The sequence below is a fragment of the Perca fluviatilis genome, chromosome 4 (genome assembly GCF_010015445.1).
Source record: "Perca fluviatilis chromosome 4, GENO_Pfluv_1.0, whole genome shotgun sequence".
NCBI classification, from domain to species: domain Eukaryota; kingdom Metazoa; phylum Chordata; class Actinopteri; order Perciformes; family Percidae; genus Perca; species Perca fluviatilis.
In genome coordinates, this window is record NC_053115.1 from 6,172,286 (window position 1) to 6,185,593 (window position 13,308).

Sequence of the window (13,308 nt, forward strand, 5' to 3'; positions counted from 1 at the left end):
TTTGGGGGTGGGGGTGCAATTGCTATGATTTCCACATCATTCAGTGCATTGTAAAAAAGAGCAAGAAACCTAGATTAAGATTAAAAAAAAAAAAAAAAAACGAGATGAAAAGTTTCTCTCAGGTTGTGTTCTGTGCTGACATATAAGAATCTGTTAACTGTATTTCACAGAAAGACGGAAGTGAAATTACTGTGTGTGGTAATCTTTTATTCTTAGTGTTTGCTAGGAGTCATCACTTCCTTAAACTTAGCATTTTTAAACTGAGAAACTATTTCATCATCTTTAGAGGAAATAATTTGTCCGTTCATGTCACTGTATAGACAGTTAGGATTTTCTGATTTCATATATAGGAAAGTAGCTTTTATACTTTGTCTCTCCAGTAATATCACAAACTTATGAGGCACATAATTGCAGCAAATGAAGGACAGAATTATGGGACTGCCTTCATACTTTTCCAAAATCTTTGATGTAGTCGCCCCCTGAACAGACTGCTTCTGTTTCTGATTAGACTGATTCCATATTGTGGGGTTGGGGGCAGATCCTTCCTAGTTAACAATCTAATGAGCTAAACAAGCCAGACAAAGGAGAGGTATAGTGAATAGGTCTCCTGAGGGAGCTACTTATTGTCACAATTGCCCCTCTGTCTTCTCTTTCCACTCCATATCGATTCATGTCTTCATTGGTTATGCTCCGTCCTCCGTAGCACACACGGGTGGTGTAATCAGCTAAATGTAGCCTCTGCTTTCTTATTATTACCTGGGTGCTTAACACTGATTTTTTTTATTATTTTTTTTTCCCTTCAAGGACAAATGGTATAGGAGAAGGCAGATCCCGTGTGAAGTCCCTGAGCTCTCGCCGAGCGGCAGATCCCTTTTCAGTGCCAGCTGTTCTCTCAGATAGACCAGGCCGTGCTGAAATTCTCTTAATATAATTCTGGGGGCTCAGGAGAATTGTGCAAAACAAGCGTGCCAGCCAGGAGAACGTTGAATTTTTCATCAGTGGGCCTCAACTCGCTGAGTTAGTGGGCAGCGCTCTCATTCATGAGCAGATGTTCAGCGCAGTTACACTCTGCAGTTAATGTGAACTTACTGGCCTCTCTGCCATTGGCTGCAAGGACGTTGGCAGCGACCTGGCATCTGAGAATTACTCCCAGTAAAAGGCGCAGGCCTGAAAAGCATAGTCCCGGCCTTTTTTAGCCACTTCCCAGCCCAGGAGCTGGATCCTGGACAGGGGAAGGCACTGACAGCTCATCCGTCTTCAGTCCGACAGTGATGAAACACTTGCCACTGTTTGCTTGGGGAATAGCAGTGAAATTCCTGAAGATAATTTTCACAGTTGTTCGTTAATTTCTAATGACTCACTAAAGTGGACCACTTAGCAGGTGGAAAGTACTGTATGTGCATGAAATATAAGTACATGAAGGTACCAGCCCCCGCTGTTAGTATGAAACTGTTTTACATTCGGAGGAATTATTCCAGTACCCTTGAAAGAGGAAATTCATAGGAACAAGGCACCTGTGAGGGGGTAACAGTTTGGCCCTGGTAGGTCTATAGCTGAAACCAGCTGGTGCTGTGGTCAGCCTGGTGGGCTGTATCCTCTGCCCAGCCTGGTACTTCAGACATCTGCATGCCCATGCTGCTCAGCCCGGGTTTGATGTGGCCATACAGATCTGTAATGGTTTCCTCCTAACTAAGCAAAATGCTATTTGATGTAAAGTGCCATTAACTGGTCAGAGTGTGTACGTGACATCAGGTTTAGTAGGTGGCATGCCAATCATCTTGCGCGTGTGTGTGTGTGTGTGTGTGTGTGTGTGTAAAAGTCATCACAGTAAAGTTGTGCATATGGGACTCAAAACTGTAGAAATGACAAGCTCTTGTTTCCTCTGCACGTCTCATTTTCACTTTCTAATTGGTCGTTTTCAGGTTGGCTTTACGAGAGCAAAACTAATTAGTGTTTCTAAATTCAGCAGAAAAAAAAAAAGTCAGTCGGCTTGATTGTTCTGGTTTCCTCTCCTGTGTCAGGCGCTCAACAATAAAATAAGACTCTAATCATTTTCAAATTGCTCGTATTTTTAAACCCCAGAGCTGAATGTCACTCCCGGTCTTTTGGCATTTTGTTTGGCAAGATCAGGGAACAGTGGTTGCCCTCTCGCCTGTGTGCTCTCTTTGTAATTCGTGGGAAGTTTGGACTTGGAGCCGGTGGAAAAACAAAAAAAAATGAAGAAAAAAAAAACGTTGTGTTTGAGGTGGGGTTGTTTCTGCTTTGATTGGGAACGTCCTGCTGACAGGAGCAGCCTAGCAAGTTTACAGTAGCTGTGACATTGCTGTTACCTTTATTCAAAGTGCTCCAGCTGCAGCGAGCCCTCAGGAAGCCCAGCGCAGGCCCAGCGCAGGCCCACATGGGCGGCTGGCGGCCCACAGAGAGGAGAATGAGCCCTGTTTGGGTTGGCAGACACTCCCCTCTCGGGGAACTTTTGCTGCCTCTGCAGAAAGGCCAGTGGCGACGGCTCTGGTGTGGCGGCGGTGATTCTCGGGACAGGATGGGCTTTTTCCACCTCTCCTCCCTTTCAGGAAACACATTTTGCTGTTTCTTCCCTCTGTGTTTGCAAACGGAGGGAAGGCGTTAAGGTGAAGGGCCATGGGGCAGTGGGACAGTGGGACTGAATTACAGAGCTCTCACAGCTTTCACAAAATATTTACACAATGCGATTTTTTTATAAATAGTCATCAGCAATGTGGATATAATGACTAAGTGGGTAAAGGCAAATAATAGAACAGCTAGAACAGTCTGATAAGTTCAGAAAATGACATCACTTCACTGTAATGCAGCCTTTAAAATTAGGAAAAGACGAAACTTGTCATATTACGATATCCAAAGTTTAAGACAATATCTAGTCTCTTATATCGATTGCAATAAATTATCGATATATTGCCCAGCCCTAACTTGCACCGTTTTTATTTGTCCATCAACACTATAGGGATTCAGCCTTCAGAAGCGAGTAATTAAAACACGCTTGATCCAAGGTCGGGAAGGAGCAGTGTTTAAATGCAATTAGTGCAGTATTCCAATTAATTTGGACCCAGTTACAGTTTTTGTAATGTGTCATTATTTGTTTAATCAAGGGAGTTGTCGTTTAAGATGCTAAATATATATCCACATATATTTAAAGGGGACACACACACACACACACACACACACACACACACACACACACACACACACACACACACACACACACACACACACACACACACACTGTGAAACCTATTTAATTCTGCTATTATGAATATTAATTTCAAAGTGACCTGTTTTGTGTTCCTCCACTTTTGCTCTCATACTCTGAGAAGCATGTGTGTGTGTACGCTCACACACATAATCAACCAAAAAGCATCTGTGGTGACTTCGCTGTTAGTATTTATTGTGCTTTTTGGCTTTTTCCCTTTCCTTTATTGTGTTATATATATATATAGATAGATAGATAGATAGATAGATAGATAGATAGATAGATAGAGATATATATATATATATATATAGATATATATATATATATAGATATAGATATAGATATAGATATATATATATATATATAGATATATAGATATAGATATATATATATATAGATATATATAGATATATATATATATATAGATATATATATATATATATCTTTTTTTGTGCATGTTATAGGTTTACAAAGTGAAAAAGCCCAAAGTCCACCCAAAAGGGACTTACGTACCGTCTCCCACAGAAAACACTGTTGACAAACTGCTCCAAACAGCTCTATTGTAGTCCAGCGTCACTTTTTAACCCACGTTATAATGCTCGCCTAGCTGCTAGCGTTAGCACGCCCTCAAACCAAGCTAGTTGGAGCGGAGGCCCGAAGAGTTCAGATAGTTGTATTGCCATGTCCAGGAGACAGTGCAGAATTAAAACGTTACGTATGAAAGACTAATTTGTTAACATTTAAATAACTGACCAGTCTGAAACTTCTTGCTGCAGTCAAGGTTGCGAAGCTGGTTCCGGTTGTTCTGCCCTGTTCTGTGTTTCGGGATCCGACTCGGGTTCGAACGTGGACGGCTGAGCCGAAGCCATAGGTTACCGGCTGAAGCGGGTTTGTTTTGGATCACATTAGCTTGCTTGTCAGGGCCCACCCTACTCTGCTTCTGACTGGCTAGTAGTCCTTACCTAGGTACTGTCAGGGCACGCCCTCATACTCTGCTTCTGACTGGCTAGTAGTCCTTACTGTCAGGGCAAGCCCTCATACTCTGCTTCTGACTGGCTAGTAGTCCTTACCTAGCTACTGCGCATGTGCGACTCCCAACAAAGATGGAACAGAAGTGAGATGTCTCACTCTGTAGCTAAAACAGAGAGCTCAACACACAGGGTGAAAAGAGGAGCTGCAGCAATGTGCAGTACAATAAACATATGGTGTTTTTTGAAAATTAAACCATGTAAACCTATTCTAATATAACCACTAAATACAATTATGAACCTTGAAAATGAGAATATGAGGTCTTTAATAAAAGTGATTGTGGAAAAACATTTTTTGTTAGTCACATTCATGTTTCTAATAATTTCCACTGTTTCTCCTCATCCCTTTCTACCACGCCCACCTTCCTGCCTCCTCTCCTCTTCTTCTCTCCTCCCCTTCTATCTGCTCCTCGCCGGTCCAGCCGGGAGACTCCAGTGGTGACATCCTGTGGGGCCAGAGATCAAAGTAAGTACTTCCTCATGCACGTCCGTCGACGGTTCAAGTCCGTTAACACAGAACCACTACTCCTGTATTGGCTTTTGGCATCATTACTTTAACTTTTGGACAACCTGGCTTTGAATGTCTTTTCAAAGAAGGACATTATATATGGAAATTGTTATGAGTTTGAGTGCAACTAAATGATAAGGCAGGTTTTGCATAGTAACCGATGTACCTCATTTCCTGATGCAGTTACATATTTACATCCCATTTGAATGACGCTGAACATGGCGACGATGACGAGGCCGACTCAGTGTCAGAGTCCTCTCGGTGTTAAAAGTCGCCTGGGAACCTGAAAAGTAAAGAATCAGTGTCTGCATCCCCTGACTATCCTAGAAGTCATTACTCCTTGTGTGGTGTATAAACACGTCAAAAACAAACAATGGCCCTGGGCAGACTCCACACCGCAAAACAATCTCAGAGCCCGCATTGTAGTGTAAACAGCAAACATGGCCAACCTTCACGGGGAGCAGACTTCACCTTAAACCCGGTGTTTGTTTTATGGTCCCTGTCGACCTTGGTCAGATATAGTTTGCATCTCTCCAATTCTTTTTCAGGTCGATGTAGCTCAGGTTCTGAGCTGACCTTTAGGTTGAGGCTTTCAGTGGCCCTTGGTAAAAGGGTTATGTTTTTATTTATGTTTTTATTTGAGGTTGCGTTTTGTTTATTATTAAAAGCTACAGTACGTAGTTTCTGTCGCCCCGTGAGGAATTCTAAGTAACGACAACAACACTGTACACATGACGCGAGCCTTCGGTGGTCGCGCACCACCCCCACCCCTCCTCCATCAGTTTCTAGTAGCTGAAGGAGGAAACATTGCATTAAAGAAAACATGATGGACTCTTCAGAAGAGGTAGTTTTTTTTTTTTTTTTAGGTCCTCTTCATCTCCAAATTGACCGTCGCTGCTGTTCGTTCTCAGCGGTGACGTAAAATGCCCAACTTGAGTTTCTGCGCGCGAATGTCGCCGGACGACACCATTCTATAAACACAGCCATACTGAGAAATACAGAGAGAGTCTGGTGGAGCCGATAGGCTTATATTAGCTTTGTATCAACTCATAACGTAACGGACGTTCATTAATATAAAATAGTTGTGCACTATATGTTTGAATATATGTTATGTATATATAACTTATTACAAATTATTAAAATGTAGGTTTTTGCAGAGTTAGGATTGGGATAAAAAGAAGCTCTGATATAGCATTTAGACCGTCATGGGACATTACACTCTCTTCAGAAGCCATGTTGATACATTTACATTTAAATGAGACATTTCTTTTCAAAATAAATAAATAAATATATATATATATATATATATATATATATATATATAGGCCCTCTTCATATCAGAGGTGGATGACACTGAGAAGATATTCAGGGAAACTCCAATGTTGTTCTAAACTGAGTGTAAATACTGCTTCGCTGGGACGTAGATTTCCCGTACAGGGACTCTATGTATCAAGTAATGAATATGCATATTCTTGTTTCATAGACTCTTCTGCCTCTGTGAGCTCTTTCACACTGAGCCAGGGGTGACTGTAGGGCGATGTGAACCCGTATTTTTAATAAAGCCCAGCTGCTGAATGATCAAATAGGGTCTCTAATTAAGGCCTGAGTGTACACCCATGTAAAATTCTCTCTGGAATGCTAACAACCTGTGATATTTCCAGAGGAATTTGCTGTGCAGGTCTCAGAGAAGGGAGGAGGAGTTGAGTGTTTGGGGTTCGGCAGGAGGAGGGGCAGTGTTCATGTGGCAAGCCAACATGTTGTTCACATCCGTGTCAGATTGAGGCTAATGAAGGCCAGACTGATCCTTGGATGCAAGCCTTAAGTAAATGATCCCTCTTTGAATATATTAGAGCCCCCATAGCAGCGTTGTGCCTCCCTGCCGTGCCAGCACTGCTACGTGTTGTCTTGTGGTCTGACGAGGCCGGTCAGAACGGCAGTCACGGTGTTCAGTCACGTTGTATACCATCCAGCCCCATTTCAGCAGTATTGTTACATTGACTTGGTGGTGAGGAACCACACATGCACGCATACACACTGATTGTTTCCAGGTTAGCGCTTTTGAAAAACAGTTTGATAGTAAATGGAAAGTATGAGTGTTGTGTTATTTGACAATGTAAATGAGCCATCTCGAATTTTTCCCCACCCTCTTAAGAGGGATTGCATTTACATAACAGGCTGGGGTTTGGTACTCATGCAAATTGTTCATGTAGACAATGCTTACTTTTCCCATTTTTGCTGTTATTTTTGAGTTTTATAGAGAAAGAAATAAGTATGTTTATCAAAAATATTTAGACATAATACAAATAAAATAGATAACCAAAATAGTATAATAGAAAAATAGAGGGGGGAATAAAAATCCCAGACAGAACTTTTTACTGCAATTTATGGCCACACTGGCACTTTGCATGTAAATGAATCCTAAACGTGTAATTACAAGGCACTTTTGAATATTGATTGGAAAGACAAGGACGTAGAAATGAAGCACTTGTGAATGCGCCGGTCCTAAGCTACCGTAACATCCCATTAATAAATACCTTTCTGGCGCTTTAGTGCTGGGCTTGCCTCACACTGAGTGAAACAATGTCGTTTGATTTTCGCTGATATAGCATGTGTACTTCATAGATGGATGGATGGATGGATGGGATGGATCCAATTAGCCATGGTCATTGCTCATGTATTTAAGCTGACAGTGGGAGTCTGGCATAGAATACCCTTGATTTTGGTAGTTCTGTGAAATGCTCCTACAAGGTACTTTAAAAGCCCATAAAGAGCACGTTGTTCGGAATGCACCTTTTGATGGAGATTTGATTTACAGCTGTAGCAAACTTTCTCAATTAGACATGGTGAGGCAGATAATTGATTTTCATTTGGCAGTGTACAATGATGGGGTATACTTAAAGGATAATAAAGGGACCAAAATCCATACCTTTTTTTCTTTTTCCCTATTATACACAATCAACACAAATTGTTTCTGACTTTTACTTAAGATGTCACACAGGGTTTATTAGCACATAATGCATCTTTTAATACAGAGCACTCACATTCCACAGCCTACACGCCGTGCATTTGCAGCAGGACTGATGGATTGTGACACCAGCTGCACAGGTGTGCACGTAGTGTCTCCTACGGCCTCCTGACCTTCCACATGATGCGTACCATGCTGGCTTGTTTGTGGGCGCGAGCCCCTGTTTGTAAACACGGGACAGAAGGATGAGGAGCACATTTGCCCCGGTCGCGCTCAGCTCGCAGACAGGCACAACGCAACGTGACAAGCAACAGATGTGTCACACAGGCTGAAATCAAAACAGCCGTCCAGCGCGGAGTTGTGCACGCCATCAGACATGGCTGCTGTGATGAGGCGGGGAGGCAGCGAGCGCTGCTGGCAGATGAGACAAGGCAGCGCCTCTGCTGCTCCCAGCTTCCTGTCTGGGAGAGGACAGGCCTGTTTGTATGCCGCTTTGACACTCCTAGTCACTTTGTCATCTGGGTGCTTGCTGCCGCTCTGATCACATGTACACGCTGCATTCAAAGAGCGTCATATCAGCCGTGTGACAGGTAGGCTCCCAATGAGACAACAGCCAAAGGGGATGTCCTTTTCGATACGCTGTGTGAGTACAAATGCACAGTGCGCTGAGACAAAATAACATCACATGACATCATTCTGAATGCTCTTTATGTTTTCTTTTTTTTTCCAGTTTGGAAAGAAGTTTGTAACACTGTCATTTTTCAGAACTGTCCTGCAACAGAATAGAGAGGCCTGTACAGAGAGGCGGGGACCAAAGTCCCACTCATTATGGCCCATGTCCACTTCATGCAAACTGATTGTTGTGTTTGACAGCGGCAGTAAAAGTGCAGCAGGCGTTTGCTTAACACAGGGAACATGTTAATGACATTCTCTGTAGCTTAATCTGCCTATTGCCGCTGCCCCGTAAGCAAATAGTGTGGCCACATGTTGAGCTTTGAGGGGGGAGAAATTGGAATCCATCATCAGAACAAGTGAATGAATGAAGGTGCAGCAACAGCTGCTTGACTGATCACGTACTCCAGACTGTCACCCCACAGCTGTTTACCGCTCCGACAGCCACATAAGTGTTTATATCCACGGCTGTAATTGAGCTATTTTCCCGAGGGCAGCTGTGACCCACATTAAGTTATATCCCAACTTTCCATTAAAGCGTGGGGAGGAAGTTTTACTGATAGTAATCACGCCCAGCAACACTGCTATGTAAATATGGCTTATCAGCTTTGCCATTTTGGTTAAGTGACATGTACGTGGGTGATTCACATACTCGGCTCTGTGGCTCTGACACTGGCCACGTACATTAGCTATTTATCAGCGTAGGTAACTTGGATTGTTAGTATGTATAAAGCAAGAACATAATGAAAATGATGGGGTGTCGTACCCATATTGTGTAGAAAAGATGCAAATAGGCTCACAAAGTCTTTAACTTGCAACGTGGGCAAACTTAACTGTCTGCATGTACGGTATATGGAAATTGCACTGGGAATATCTAGATCTAAAACACACCATTTCAATATTCAAATGTTAACAGCAAACAATATAGTGCATTATGGCTTTTAGTATTTGCGTACAACTCTGTTTGCTGCTGGGGATGGAACAAGAAAGAGAGAGGGAGAGAGAACACACTGGACACTGAGTGGAGGATATGGAGCACACAAACAAAGCATTTGTCATAGGAAAATAACATCTAATAACTGTACCAACTTTTTGTTAGCTCTTAATAATAAAAAAACAACTACCACGTTGTTGTTATTATTGTACATAATACATCAAAACTAGCTCAATCTGATTTTTATTTACATGCATTACTATAACCGACTACCTTTCTAGTAATGAAAAAGGAGAGAGTGCAGGAGTAGGAGATATTAAGATTTTTTTGTTTTATCTTTATTTCATTGCAGTTAAAGGGGGAAAAACAGAAAAGAATAAAACCAATGAGGTAGCCGACTTGCAGAGATCATGGGCTACCTGACAGTGTTTCTGCTTATGGTGCACACACAGCTGAATCTGTGCTAATTTGTAGACACATTTATTAAGCAAAGTACACCCAAAGCACTCATTCTAGTTTAAACTACCAGCGTTTTTTGACAACACAGTCATTGCCAACCCCAATTTTCTTTAACTTAAGGAAAGAGTTTCAGATGTTAACAGGTGTTTTTTTGTTTGTTTTTTTATCCTAGTTGCAACTGACTATTCTACACAAAATTAAAGTGAAAGGTGCTCAGAATGTGGCCACTTTTGAAAAGGTATTGCACATTGCATTGCAGTTTGGTGTAGCAGAGCTTCCAAAAATGTAGACAGCACCGAGTTACAACAAACCTTTTTCATCTCATTCAACCAATCACAGTGAAGGATAAACTACATCCTATCTAAACGTGGACCATGTGATATTAGAGACAAATCAACATCTGTAGCACACTAAGCTGTGGGATCAGATACAATGGAGCAACAGGTAAACTACATGAGCAATCCTTTACTATAGAAACGACGAGGTGCTCCAGCATTTAAAAAAAAATATATATTTCTCCTCCCAGTAAGTGCTCCAAGCAGAGCTTTTTCCATACAAAAAGCTCAATATGCAAACAGCTTATGTGCAACTTATTTAAATTGGATCCTTAGGCTTTGGAGAAACAAAACCATAAGGGAAACGGTGATCAGAAAACCTTGTGCAGCTGGTTTTTGGTGTCTGGTAGGTCTTTTAATGGAAGGACCTCTCCAGAAATTATGCAGTTTTATTTGGCAACATAGCCACCATCAGGAACGTGATGTATTGGAATGCAATGCAAAAAACACTAAAATCGTTAACAATAGATGACCTTTTTAGATAGTTTTGTACTTTACTTGTAGAAACATACATGACACTAAATAACCATCACAATCTCTCCTCACTCTTCTTCATCACCTTGGCAGTGATTTTGTGGGCACTGAGCAGACACCGAGGATGGTGAGAGGAAGAGGAACACTATGTGCCCGAGTTAAACATATTAAAGGATTGTCAGTCCAAGCTGTGACATCTGTAGCCACCATCGACACACACTGTAATTAATCTGCAAGTTTTAATTCTATATGCTGTGCAATAACAGCCCCCAGTTATGAATAATTTAAGGAACATGGGAGGCTGCTACTTGACGCCTTTTCACTTTGTGTTTAAATTTAGCTGGTGTCATTGTCCAGCAGTGTGATTAATAGTTTATCAGTCTGGACTATACATCTCCATGAAATATCTCTTTCCATCTGTCATTAAACTGCAGATGGAAATTGGTTAGATTTTCAATCAGGCATAGCTTAAGACCGCAAAAAAGGGGAAATTACATTAAAAAAATAGCCATCAAGATGTACTCACATGCAGGTAAGGCTGTGACCCAATATAGGACATCATTTATGGAATAAGTCTTTCTAGCACTACGAATTCTCTGTTGAAAAATGACACTATCTTTGTATGAAAATTGGAAACCTCATACAAGGCACAGTATGCATCCTAAATGTGGTTTTAAATAAGCCTGAGATGTGTAGCAGTCAAAGTGAGTTGGGAGAGAGGGGCCTACTGCAAGGGGTGGACCAGTGAGCCAGAGATTGGCTTCCCTGTCAAATAAAGATTAGGCATTTTATTTCACCATCTAATCCCTGTAAATCTCTCATGGAGGAACTCGGGGCAGTTCAGTGCTTTTAATGGCGCAGAGGCTTCACTGTCTGCATGTCTGTCTCATCGATGAATGTAGGCTACACGAGTAGATACAGCAAGCCGTGGCCCCTGGTTAGTCGGCGCATTTAAGTCTGGATTACAAACCAGTTGAAGGTGAAACCGGAAGGTTGCTTTTGCTTGTTAGCTTTACGTCGCCAACAAGCTGCAGTCCAGTTGAAGTTACTCACAGAGCACTGGCATTTCAGATGGAGCTGTTATTGTGTTTAGCTAGCTTGGTGCTGCAGTTTGACTTCTTTGGCTTCATTTCTCACATTCTCTTGTTATTGAATGTCTTCAGTTTTTTCCCCCTTCAAATATGCTGAACATTCTCTTTATTGAATTATTAATGTGTATATTGAATTATTGAAGGAAGATAATTTCTGATCAGATTAATATTAACTCCCTGTGAAATATTAATGACGAATGTAAAAAAAAAAAAAAAAAACGATGAACTTACAGAACTATTAATATAATCATAAACAGACGCAGTGAAAAGTGGCATGGAGTCAAATAGTGCTAGAACCGCTCCGTTCCCTTTTAAAGCAGTTTCCCTTGAGGTCGGTGAATATGAAATATTGCGCTAGTCGACTTTGTACTCAGACGCTTGGCTAATGTCATTGGCCAGTCCTGCCCCCGGGGCTGACGGCAGTGTCACAGAGGGGAAGTTCACCGGCATTTGTCTGCCGGTTACCTTTGTCACCTTGTCCACAGCTGACCTGAACTATGGCCAGGGGAAAAGTTACAAAGATGTTTTGGTGTTAATATCGGTCTGGTCGCTTTATCACCCCTGCTGATTGGCAGAGCTCCACTGACAGCTCCAGTATTCAGGTTCCTCCTCCCTACTCTCGCTCTGAGGGCTGGTGGCTAAACTCAAGTGAGGCGTCAGTTTTACCCTCTTTACCTTCTTTTTTTTCACAAAAGGTGGCACAAAGTAAATCTAGCGAGCCTAGAACGGATCCAGTCCTTTGTTAGTTTTGATTAAAAACTCTCTTTAGATTAATGATATTCAGCAAAGATTTCATACATCAGTTTGCCATTCTTTGGCCTGTTATCACGAACTTCCAATTGTATTCATAAAATATGGAAATCCGAAAAAAAACATAATGGCAAGCACCTTGAAAATATGGTTACATTGATTATGTTTTAAATGCTAATGCCGGTGAAGAACATAATAACGAAGACATGAAAGACTCTCTATTCAAAATCTGATAGCCAGGGAGAAGCAAATTATTTCAAATATTTGATATTTAAATTATTTTTCAAATGAACAGAGACATGAGTAGAGCAGAGGCGAGTAGTTTCCCCTGGTGATCCTCCAGGCGTCTTTGTTTCCTTGGTGTGTCTCCAGCTCATTAATGTTCTAAGCATGTGAGAGAACCAGACCATACTCCATAACCCATGGCTGGGTGACACCTCGGGCCCAACACACGCACACGCACACACACAAACACACACATATACAGTACACACAGACACACACACACACACATATATATATATATATATATATATATATATATATATATATAAAACACACACACACACACACACACACACACACACACACACACACACACACACACACACACACACACACACACACACACACACACATCCTTCAGCCGTTTAAAGTCCACTGGCTCTTTCAGGAAGTGATGGCCGCCGAGCTGTCCTGATTAAAATGACAATAGTCTAATTAACTCGACCTCAGTCTCCGTGCACTAAAACGGTTGATGGCTCGCCAATTCCTGTTTGAAAGCCCTTTGTCCCCCCATCGACCAAAAATATGACTCCTCCCTTCCCCCACCCCCTCCCTCCCCCCCAGGAAAAACGCCTCAACCCCAT

General features: G+C 41.9%; 1 protein-coding gene across 1 annotated transcript in view; it reads left to right on the top strand.

Moving 5' to 3' along the window:
• The window catches only part of foxp1b (forkhead box P1b), a 164,921-nt gene that overhangs the window by 32,823 nt on the left and 118,790 nt on the right, over positions 1-13,308 (top strand). Inside the window, exon 3 of the mRNA XM_039797612.1 lies at positions 4,674-4,717. The gene's annotated coding sequence lies outside the window, so the exon portion shown is untranslated. The remainder of the gene's footprint in view (positions 1-4,673; positions 4,718-13,308) is intronic.